We start from the raw sequence: 12831 nt of genomic DNA, 5'->3' as shown, positions 1-12831 counted from the left end.
ATCTCTCCACGTGTTGGAAAGCCCCTTTCCCCAACAGCTGTGGAACACGACCCCTGTACCAGAAGTCCTTTAATGGAGTTGGGAGATTTATAGACAGAAAAGTGTGTGTAGATGCTGTACAATGATGCTTCTCATTTACTGAGCACAGCCAGGTGTGCACCTGGTGCATGTGCCCATGCCATGAGGTTATCTGGGGAGGTATGATGGCCTTTGGGAGGGGTCAGCCCCAAGATTGCTCACAGACCCCCTACATCTCAGGACTCATAGTAATACCAAGCAATAACTCCAGAGAGACAATTATCCTGCTGTCTACAGAGACATCAATAGGGAAAACCACATGCTGCTTCATCAAGCCATGAGCACACCTTTCCCTCACCGCCAGCATCATTTGCCAGTGCTGACCCACCAGCTCCAATCACATTTGCTTATTGTGTTCCCAGCCCAGGGTTGGTCTAGCGGTTACTCACACGAGCAGCGTGCTCACTTACTACATCAGTGGGGAAACTAAAGAAACGTGGGGGGGTTGCAAGCACACACTGTGCCAGAAGGACTTTCCTTCCTTTTCTGTCTCACACAGCTCCAGCCTTTGCAGCCACAGCACCTTCAAGCTCCTGCCAGCAGCCCCTCACTCCTCCTCTGAGCATCCCCATCCCATCTGGGTCTCTTAAGCACCAGCGTAAGGAGATGCAGCGCCCAGCATGCCCAGCTCCAAGCTGTGGGTGCAGATCAGCCCCAGCTCAGCCCAGCCAGGGCCGATCCAGGCAGCACAGCCCGACCCAGGCAGGAATTTCCCAAATCCATCAAGTCCATGAAAGCATTGCACCCTTGCTGCTAGCTGTCATATGTAGTTGCAAACGGCTAATGGGTTCAGAACTGACCACAGGAGCATGGAAGAGAGAAAAAATTGTATAAGCCTCATTTCGCTAGGGGAAAAACCAAAAAAAACCAACCCCCCCAAAAAAGCTTAAAATCCCCCTTCCCCCAGGGGCTTGGGGTGCCAGTGGCTGATGAAGAAGAGTCCATGGAGCTCCTGGTCCATGACCCCCGAAACTGAGGTGAGAGCCTGGACTGTACACCCCGTGCCCACGATCTTCAGCCACAAGAGGGAGATCGAAGCTACGGAAAGCATCCTGGAGGCTCCCGAGGTTTGGATGGGAGTGGGAACCCCTCAGCTGAAACCACATCCGGCACCCCACAGCACCCCAGCTCGGGCAACGTCCCAGTCCCCGTGCCCATGGGAGCAACAGGACCCGCTCGCAGGCTCTGATGAAGGTTAACTATGGATTCTCCACTCCTGATGACAGGAGAGTGTTAACCTGGGAATAAAATCACACCTAAGATGTTTTGTGGGTTTTTTTTCTTTTGTTTTCCTGAGACCTTGATATTAATGAGGTTAATTTTGCACCAAAGTGACAAAGAGACCAATAAATAATAAATGAGATTTAAATGGATCTGTCTTTCAGAAAAGAAAACAAAATACACCAAAGCCTGCCTTTCTTCCTTGCTACAATGCAAATGGAAGCAGGCTGGGTACAACTGACCCCTCTCTATATTACATGTAATAATAACTTAATTATCGTGGATAAAAATATCCCATTATCCACATGCCCTAATGAGCCTTGGAAATACTACAGGGACCTGTATTTGTAAGGAAGAAGAAGAATTACAGCCTGGAGCCACATTTGAAAAGGCCAAATCCGTGCAAGGAACTTACACCATACACCCAGTTCCAGTAATGTGAATGAAACAATTTGTGTAAGTCAAGCGGTGACACAGCAAGCCTATTAAAAGCAATGGTTAATTAAATGACAAAATTGCTAACCACATACTTAGAAAAATATTTCCCTCGGTTTCTGTCTACTGCCTGGCTCCAGCAAGCCCCATTTTTTTTTTTACTGTGTTGGATTCTGACCAAGCCCTGCTCCCCTGAGGACTGTGATCTCCCTAGAGGGTTCCCTCTGGGCAGGGTCCCTCCCCTAAAAGCTTGGTCTTAGCTAATGCACTTTTCCACCTTTCAGATACAAAGTTCCTATGGTGAGGTTTGGTCCACATCTCAGCCACCAGCAGAGGGGGAAGGTGCAGCGAAGAAAAGGAAAGGAGTCCCCTAAAGGAGAGATCCTAAAAGCCATGGTGAAAAAGCAGAAGGCCTGGCAACCTCACCCAAACCCACATCTCTCTGCAGATTTAGCAGGGCTTTCCTGGTGCCCAGCAGGCAGTGAGAGGAGGCAGATAAGAGGATGAGGTGTCCTGGATGGAGAGCAGGATGCAGCTGATGCAGGGCTGTGACCCATGAGCAGGAGAGTGCAGGACCATGGGGGCAGCAGCCCCTGAGCCCCCGTGCAAACCCCCCTGCCCTGCAGCACCTGAGGTCCTCACAGGTGGGAGAAACTCATGCCTCTCAGGTCCGGCACACAGAGTTTTCCTATTCATCAGGTTTTAAACGGGCTTTTGCATTCATGATATTTTCAATTAACTGGCTCTCTGGGCTTCTCTTCCAAGCCATGGAGAGACTGGCATCTGCGGAAAGAGGTCCTGTCTGTCCCGAGGCTGTGAAGGATAAGCGGTTTAGGTGGGGTCTGGGGCACGTCTATCCAGAGGATGTGGTCTTTCCTTCTGTAGCAACACTCAGCTTTGATTAGGTGTTTAATTTTCACACGGCTGAAGTTAGGGTGGAAGATTCCTGTCTTCAGATAATATGCTATTGGCCTAAAAATTCAGAGCAAAAACCTGGGAGCACTAAACTTTCAAAAGCCATGAAATTTGGGTTTTTTTTAGGAGGGAAAAAGAGAAGTGATTTCTGCATTTCAAGGAAAGGGGATGGGTTTTCTAGGTGGCAAAGCTCTCCCTCCTTTTTCAATCAATTTTTTATAGAATTGCTCTGTGAGAAATAAATACTACGTATCAGCTTTATTTGGTCATAACTGAATATCCATCAGCCTATCTGACTATCTAGCCATCCTTGTGTAGTGCTGGAAACACTCTGACATAAATGTAGGTCTATTGGAATTTAAAATTAAAGTATTATTGTCATTGTTAATGGATGTTTGTATGCTACAATGCTGCAACTATAGAAGAAAATTGATAGTTTATCTAGATAGATGATCTGACCCATACGGATAACATTCAGAGCTGCCAATGAAGGCACACCTTTTCCTGTATGTCATTCTCTGCAGGAGCAGAGCCTTGCTGTCTATGCAATCAAGGGCCTTCCAGGCTGAGAAATATACACAAGGCATTGTATAATGGCTTTTTCCTCCTTTTCCCATCAAAACTATCTTCAAGCCATAAATGCTAGCCTCTAAAATTGCGTTAGAACACTGTTAAGCTGCAGAAGAGCTATTGTCACCCCACTGCTGTATTCGTTTAGCTGTGTTGTGTCTGGTGGAGAAAGACCAGGCAATTTTAAAAATTGGGCACCTGTTGGTCAGATAGCTCAGGATGGATAAGAAACTCAGAAAGAGACAGAGTCTGTAGTAATTGGTGGTTTAATTCTCCTTCCCTTCATTTAAATTCACACCCTTTTCTGCTTCCAATACCTTCAGAAATACAAGAGAAATTTGTTCCTGTGATGTTTGCTGTTGCACAGTCAGGCACCAGATTCTCCCAACAAAAAAGCTTTCTCAGCTCCAAGCATGCAATACACATTCAAAAAACGTTAAAAATTAAACAAATGTAGTTCCAGGGAAAAAGCAGAGCACGCTGCTATGCATTCATCTGCAAAGCAAGAGAAGTAGAAAGAACCCTCCACATCCTAGAAATGACAGTCTGGTGACATCCCTTGGCCATGCTCCTGTGGCGAGCGTCAACCCAGCCAGGCTTCTGAGCGTATTTCCACTGAGGATTGCTCAGGACATCCCATGCTCTGCCTGCAGATCACAGCAGAGATCTGAGCAGCACTAGAAAATGAGGAGAGGACATGGGTGCTGCATCAGGCAGCCTAGCTGAGCTCATTGAACCACCTCTGGGGAGTGATTATGAAAGCATAGTGCTCTCAGTAGCTCTGAAACATTTTATTTCAGCTGGAAAACCTGAATTTATGAACTGTTATAATTGCACTCAGATCCCCATTGTGAGATCTGAGCATCTCTGGATGTGCTATGGTGTAGGCACGAACATCCCCCAGAGGTTTGCAGTCTGGCAATATGAGCAGGTAGAGACACTGTGTTCATGCAGCAGTCTCTCGGTCTCTTCAGCCTCTCTGGCCGGCGTTTTGTCCACCTGAACACAAACTTGGAAGAATTAAATGGCTCTTGACTGGTTCTCAACCTGTCTGTACAAAAAGCTCTATGGATTCTAAAGAAAGGGAGCAGGGAAGTTAATTAAAAGAGGCATTTGCTTTTATCCCAGAGGGCATTGCAGCAGGAATTCAGTGAAACAAGGGATGGAGGAAAAGCGCACAGCTCCTGCAAAAGTGCCCAGACCTTGTGCCTGTCCTGTTCCCTGGATTTCTCCTTCCGCATAGTGTCCATGCTTCTTTGGCTGGGATTTGAGAGGAGGGGAGAGCTGTTACCACCCTGCCTCTTGTCTCCAGCCATTTAATTATGGAACCCCAGCACATCTGATACCATCTCCAAATCCTCCAGAGCTCCAAGTCGCTAAATTGTCTTTAAAATAATCCCAGAGAGCAAAGTCTAGGGGATACCAGGTAGGCAGGACTTTGCTTGCAGGCAAACATATCTTAATATGTTGCATTAACATTTAACAGCCAAAGTCAGCAACACCGATCACAGCAGTAATTACACTGCACTTGACACTGCCCCAAGGTGATGTCTAGAAATTACATAAACTAACAGAATTGACTGGAAAGAGGGGGGCTTCCCACACGCCTCGCTTAGCCATAAAGCCCCTGTGATTATACCTATCCTTTGCTTGGTGTCTACCCTTTGGCTGGTCAAGCTCCAGTGACTCATCAACCCATGAACCAAATGAATTGCTATTTTGTGTGTGTGCAAATAACTGGACTAGTCACAGCCCTTCACAGCCCTGTTTTATTTATTTTTTTAAACCCTTGTTAACTTTGCCCCGCCTTTGAAGACAAATATACACAGCAGGAGCTGCCTGAAGCTCTCAGCCTTCCAAGCACCATTGCATTTATGGGCTGTAATGATGTGATTATTATTTCTATGGCAGCACAGCCTGAAGGTCATAACCAAACCCAGGGTCCTACTGAGCCAGGTGTTGTGCAGAGCCCCAGCCACATCCCCACACAGTTGAGCAAACAGCTGTGGCAGCACTAGGAGTTCACTCAGATTTTTCAAGTCCCAAACCAGTTCTCCAAACTCTTGCGACGGTGTTTGCACACAGTATGGGCTGCATCTGCCATACAGGGAAGTTAAATTGTTGTCATCCCTGGTTCAGGCAAACTTCAACCCCACAAACCAACATTTCTGCAAGGAACCTGGACTGTGTGTTATACATGCTCCAAAAGCAAAAAGCTTTATTAAAAAAAAAAAAAAAAAAAAAAAAGATGAGAAATCAAGACTTCATACATCCCCTGCTGAGCCCTCTCCATGCTTCCCTCCCACTTCCCTTGTATCTAATGCTGTAGCAGATAACTAACTGGCTTGTTAGTGTTTTAAGCAGGTTTTCCCATGAATATCACATAACCTTTGGCTCTCAGAGTGGGGTAATGGAGACTGCTACACTTTCTTGCTTGGCCACGTTACAGAGATGATTGCTAAGCAGGGGGATGATATTTGCATGATTTACAGAACATACAAATTCCTGCTGTGGTGAAAACACTCCCTCAGATTAGCTGCAATTCTCCTACCTGGCTCGATCACTGCCATGGCCATGGCTCTGAGTGGGAAAAAAGATTGTCAGCAGGGTATCAACATTTTTATACATCTTTACTGAGAGGAAACTTGGAAGACATAAAAATGTCATAAAAGTGCTAATGACAGCCTCAGCTGTGGCACACCTCTGTATTGCTGCCCATCCATTTCAACTGCTTATACCTTTACTAACCTTCAGCCATTTGAGCAGAAACTGAGCATTTACAGAGCTTTAGAGGAGTGGTTAAATGTAGCCTGGCATGTCTATGCTACCCAGGCTGGGTGCCAGGTGCCCACCAGTTCCAGCAGCTCCATGTCAGAAGCTGCATCCATCAGGGAACAAAAAACTTCAGTATCTACATTCTGGTGACAGTGGAGCTGCTCACCCTCGGCTCCCTTCCCTGTTCATGGGACAGAAATCAGCTCTTCCAAAAGGTGCCTGGGCAGGCAATGTCAGTGCAACCACTCGCTAACCAGGAGACAGCCTGGCCTCACTTGTGCTAATGTCTCTAACTGCAATGTGCAGGCAAACTCCCTCCTCATGCTCCCTGGAGAACCCTCACCCATCCCACCTACCTGGAGCAACCCTTGACACCTGCTGCCCCTAAATTATGCCAAGTGTTTTCAGGGAGGGCCATAACAATTAAACAGCCTCACACCCCGCCTGTGCCTCTGTTCTTGAGTGCAAAATAAGCCAGAAGCAGGAATAATGATCAACAGTCTCCTCTTATAAGTTTAGTGCCAAGTCTTGTACAGACCAGCCCCGGATTTCAGCTGAAGCTACTCAAAGCATCCTTAGAGCTTAGGGAAATCAAATATCTGCACCAGATCCATGTACTCATCTGAATTGAGCTTTGTTTTCAGGGAAGAAATCAAAGTTGAATAATACTGGTGATCGGTGAAAAACAGTAACTGCACTGCTCTCAAGGGAACGGCATTTACAGGGAAATGAAGGAAATAACAAAATGTGGTGTGTTTAGCAGGTTTGTTTTACACATGTGGGAAATCGCTGTGAGGTAGGAGGGAGGCTGCAAAGCGGTGTGTGGAGGCTCTGCTCCCACTGATAGTGCACCTTCAATTCCAGGGCTTGAAAAATTGCTTTATAAATGACAAAGATTATATTTTGGTCTAAAACTTGATGTTCTGCAAATCACTAACTTTCAGCCTTTCTTTCAGGTATTAAGGGAATTTCCTGAGGCAGCAGTAGCTGAAAACAGCTGTTACATGGTGTAAATCTACATCAGCCCTACTAAGAATACCCTTTCCTTTCCCCTTCCCTTCCCCTTCCCCTTCCCCTTCCCCTTCCCCTTCCCCTTCCCCTTCCCCTTCCCCTCCCCACAGAAATGTGTAATACAGGCTGGCTTCCCAGAAAAGGTAATTGCCAGCACTTCATTAAAGCCCATCAGGCACTGCCAATTTACACTGGAGGTGGATATGTGTCAAATATCACCACCAACTACACCTTAGGCACTTAGTCCCTCCACAGGGACTAAAAAGAAAACAGCAAACAGGACAGAGGTTGGTAGCACCTCCGAGGGACACCATCACCCACCCGCTGGACCAGTCCATGCTTTCTTGTTCATTTTCAGCCACCTCAAAGGGTGCAGCATCTTCCAGGAGGTCTCAGGAATTGCAGCACAGGGGTGATCAATGCTGTGTCAGGTCCCCTGGAAGGAAGAAAGGGAATCCTTTGGTAAGATCAATGCTTGCAGCAGCGGAGGAAGTGCACCTATCATTTCCAGTCTTAAAAATATGTGGTTTCATTGAGTTACTTTGACTTTTTTGCAAGGAGTCAGATCTGACGTTCACATGTGTCACTGGCTTCCTGGTTCTTTTGTTATACTTTGGCAATAGTTATTATCCAGGAGCAGCCTCCAATTTTCCAGCCCCCTACCAAACCAACAGTAGATGTTTTGAGAGACTGGCAAGACTGGGTTTGTACCACTGTTTTGAGGGGGTTGGAGTTTTTTTTTGTTTTCTTTTTGTCAGCAATAGCTGTTGAGCTAAAATTGAGGTAATTGTCACTTGGGGCTGAGAAAAAGTGTAATTCTCCGTCCTGAGAAATACAGGCAGTTCTAAAGATTGTGCTATGGGAAAACTGAGATCCAGCAACGTGATACAGCTTCTTCCACTGAAATGTTTAAGACAAATCAAAAAGTCACTTTTCTTGCCATTCTCTCGAAAGAGAGGGGTGTTCCGTGCTGTACCCCAGGGACCTGGTCTGCACCGTCTGCTCTTGGGGAGCACGACATCTCAGCGGCTGAGACAGAAAAGCTGACACGGTAATGGTACTGCTCTTGGCATTAATTAGGCAACCTGGGAAGTGGGTTTTCATCCTGTTTTCTGTTTGCTTTTTAATCAAAGCTGTGTGGGTTGTCACAGGCAGAGGGGACATGAGGTTAGATGCTTTTCTAATGTATGTTCATAAGCAATTTGGAGAACTTTGAAACACGACTCTCTGTGGCAAGTGACTTGTTGATTAACAGCTGCAAGTCAGAGCCACAAAGCTACAAAGATATCTGTCAGGTCTGACTTGCCAAGAGAAAAAAATATATTAAAATACGCAAGCAACTCAATTGTGCCTGAATTGTTGTTGCCTGGACCTTTGTGCCACCATTTCTATCAAGGCAAAGTGGATGAGAAAATGTCACTGGTCAGATTTACCGGGATGCAGCATAAATACAGGATATAAATAACTGCACGAGGTGTCAGCAATAACAAAATCAGACCTTTCTGGTGCAAGTTGCTCTTGAAAATCCTGGCAGATCCAGGCTGAGTTGCAGCATGATTGCACACTAGTGCTAGTCACCTTGGAGAGCCTTTATGCCTGCCCGCATATGGCACAGGCAGAGACAGGAGGCCTCTCACTGCCTGCCAATGCAAGTAGCCCTCACCGAGCACCCAACAAATGTACCTCGGCTGAGGATCAGGCCTCCGGTAGGCAATGCAGTTCTTTATTCTCCGTACACCCCTACCAACTCTGCAGAAAGCCACCTTCATGCACATGCGCACACAAAATACATCACTGACATCACTTTAGTTTTTTCAAGTAATAAATCATGCAAAAGCAAAATATGCCTAAGTGAAGAATTAAGGCTGATGAACTCTCACAGAGTGACAGTTAGACACCTAATCACTTCCAATAGTGCAGAAATGCTGATCCCAGAGAGAGACCCTGCAATGGAGAATGAAGTAGAATCACTAAAGCTTCCTGAAACATAAATCACAGCAGAATTTATTAATCACACAAAATACAAACAGTCATAAATCTATCGCAAACAAGCAGACCAGGCCATCTGGAGAAGCAGGGGGAAATAAAGTGGAAGGCAATGAAAAAAGATGTGGTAAAAATGGGGAGAATGTGAAGCCAGTGACAGAGGAACAGTACTTAAGCTTAACATTTCGCAGGAGAATGATTCAAGCCTTTTTTTCTGCTGTTGTAAATGTCAGCTTTTGTGCAAATGCCCCACATTCACAGCAGCTTGTGGTTTCTGTCACCTATTAAGAGTGTGATGGCCACAGCTCCCTCTGGTGTGGTGTCAGACAGGGGGTTGCTCACCCTGAGCCCAAATTGCTGCCTGTTAATTGGGGATAACACTTCCATCCCTGCCGGTGCAAGCTCTGAGACAGCAGCATTGCCACACGTAGCCTCAGCCAGGGGCAGTTCCTCCACAGGCACAGTCTCGAGTGTCCTCATTGCCCCAGATGGAACAGCAGTGGTTACAGCGTGGAATAAATGACCCTCAAATTATGCAAAAGGCTGCAGTGGCAGCTAAGACTGCTCTGGCAGAAGGTGATTTTTAAATAAACCATTGATTTACAGAAAAGTGTAATTTCTTTTGCCCTGAAATTCATGAGAATTTGAAATAAATTCAGGAAATGGTTTTGGAAAGAGAAAAATTAGAGTAGGAAGGTGAAAGGGGTGTTGAAAAACTGCTGAGTATGGAGTCCTCCTTCTACCTCCTTGCCCAGTTGCTGGACTGGTGATACAGAGAGTGGAAAAGCCCAGCACTGGGAGGTGTAAGCCCAACACCTCGCCCCAGGAGACAGCCACAAGGTGAATGCTCACAGTCTCTCTTGCTGATTTTCACTTTGGTTTCATGATGAAGCCTGAGCATGGGCCTGATCTTACGATTCCCTGTCTTTGGGGAGCAAAGCATACCTCTTACTGACAGCTTTAGGAATTTTTTTTGGCAGAAAAGCATCTGTCTACTCATCTCACACCACATTTCAGAGACATCATTCTCTGAGCAGTATTTTCTCTACCAATGTTCACTTTTTCTCTTAGGAATGCAATTGACTTCGAGCTATACACTAACATCACGATATTTTGCAAGTCATGCCTCGTAAAATGTTTTCTGCATTTTTAAGGGTCATATTCAGTCATCTTTGGTTTTACTGTGACCACAACTCTTCTTTTTAGGACAACTGCATCACATCTCCTGCCTCCCAGGGTGGGCATCCTTGCCTTTAATCTCCAGGGTATCCTGCTGTAAATCTTCTCCAGCCTCTCCGCTGCAGTGAAAAAAAGAGACCAACTCTGCAAATTGGCTGAAAGAGCTCTTTGTTCTCCCTCTGTCATATGGGGCTGCAGCACAACTTTCCAGACCACTAGTAACCATTTCAAGTTTTACTTTTTTTTTTTTTCTGGCATTTAGTAATTTTAGTAATTTCCAGCTACTTGCAGTAACTATTTTGAGTGTGGGAAGTTTTAAAGCAGCAGACCATGATCATTTTCACCCAGGAGTCCTAAAATAATTGGCAAAGGTAAGGTCTGGCCCAGTTGTGCTTAATTTTCATCATCTCGAATTACTGGGAGATCTGCAGGAAATTGAATGAATGCCAATGGTGTGCTAGTGTTCAAAAAGAGTATAGTTAGCTCTGATGTTTACTGCTCAGTTAACTTTATGCTAGTCCCTGCAAACTAAATAAAAGACTGGTCAAGGACCCAAAGGAGAACAAACGATGAGAATGTGATTAACACCAGTCAATAAATTTTTGCTGTTTTCATTTTTCCTTTGTTTTGCCCAGAAATAGGTGTTGTAAAAAGAATTGATTTCTGCTAAGCTTTGGGTATCCTGTTGCACAACATTCTGATATATTTATAATGAACTCTGTACCAAATTAGCAGAGTGCATGTTAAATGGACTGAGGTTGAGTTAGCTGACAGGTCTCAAAAAGCAGTTAGCAGTGGAGAATCATTGCTGAATGGGGATGTTACTTGTGGATTCTGCCAACACCACTTCCAGGCCAAGTTATTCAATATTTTTAGCAATGATCTGGAAGAAAATCACTGCTGATAATTGCAGATGTCGCAAAGATTGGCAGAGCAATTAACAACAGTGAAGACAGTGCAGTCAGGGTAACCCAATTTCCTTAATAAATCAGATCCATTCAAACAATGTTTAATTTGAATAACAACAAACAAGAGGTCACCTATTGAAGAAAAAACAAATGAAGGCCAGGCATCCAAAATGCAAACTATTTGTGGAAGTAGAGTTTGCAGCCAGGGTGTGGGAGGGACTCTCTCTGATGGGCAGCTGGGCAGGACCCCCCATGGTAGTGGCATTGAAAAATGGTCTTACGTGATGCTGGGAAATATTAAAAGGAAGATTAACGAGTGAGAGTTTGGAATTGACTTTCCTTCTGCTCACGGCTGGAAGAAAGTACTCTGTTTTGGCGCTGACATTTCAAAAAGGTTATTAAAAATTAGAGGGGGGGTGGCACAGGCAGTGGAAGTCCTTTCAAACACTATCAGAAATGGCAGAACTGTCTCCCAGAGACAGCACATTTGGTCTTCTTAGCTCATCCAAGGAAGATCAAGAGGTAACTTGATTATGCTGGGTATGAACCATTGCAGGGAAAAATATCGAGTACTAAAGGGTTCTTTAATCTTGCAGGGAATGACAGAACAAAGACCTAATAGCTGAAAGTTAGAGCCAGACACATGTAAATGAGAGAGGTGGCACACTTTTGTAACAGCAGGGCTGATTAGCCACCGAGACAAATTGTGGTCATTTTCAGAGAACATTGTGTCAGCATTCGGAGAACCTACTGGTTTTGTGAAATAGCATTTCAGATTGCTTTAGCCCCTGGAAATTAGTTTGTCCATTTTCCAGCAGACCATGAGAGGAAGGACTCTGTATGGGGCCATGGAGCATCCTGCCCTTCTTGTTGCTGGAGGGGTGCTGTAAGTGGGGATTAGGGGCAGTTCCTGCCCAAAAGCTGATGGGTGGCAACAAAATCCCCCACAATGTGTTTGGCAGGATATTAGGGCTCCCCTGAGCCTAGGCTGCCCAGCGGTTCAGATCTGCCGTTTTCTTGCAGACAGGGCATTCTCTGTTTATCCCTTTCACTGTATTTCACTGTACCCTAAATACCAGCCACATTTCACAGTAACACCAAGGAAAGAGCAGTCTTCTAAGATCTAAGGTCAGATTTGTAGGTACAAGATTGGAAGCAAAAGGTGAGAACTAAAACAAATACAAAATACGAACTGAGTTGAGGTTTAACAAGCATATACCTCCCCTGACATGACTCCGATCTCAGAGCTGGCGATAAGCAATCACAGCAACAATCCATCTTCCAGGTGTTATCCTAATCTCCAAATGCTTCCATCCTCCACCAAGCCCCAGCTATGGTTCCTTAGAGGTTTGTTTTATGGGAATGTAATAGCCCTTGATGGCCCTACATGGAACCAGGTCTCCTGTGTTCTTAAAGGACACCCATACGATACCCTGTCTCATCAGCAACTTGAGCGGTTGTGATGACTCTTCTTGGACTGAGCAGTGAATGTTTTAAAAGCAATTCCCACTTTGTTTCTAGCTTGCTTTCTGGTGTGACTGCCACCCACCCGGCTGGATGGTTGTTTTATCATGGGTTGCTAAATTGCTTGCACTAAATATTATATGAGACATCAGGTACACAGACATCTCAAAAGCACATTTTGGCTCATTACCAGCTTCTTGCACAGACCACACACCATGCTCAGAAATGCAGATGGCAGCATGGCAACACGTAGTTTCCCCAACTCTTGCCTGTGTTGGGAACACAATGA

Source organism: Falco rusticolus, chromosome 3, assembly GCF_015220075.1.
Source record: "Falco rusticolus isolate bFalRus1 chromosome 3, bFalRus1.pri, whole genome shotgun sequence".
NCBI classification, from domain to species: Eukaryota; Metazoa; Chordata; class Aves; order Falconiformes; family Falconidae; genus Falco; species Falco rusticolus.
This window is presented reverse-complemented; position numbering follows the sequence as displayed.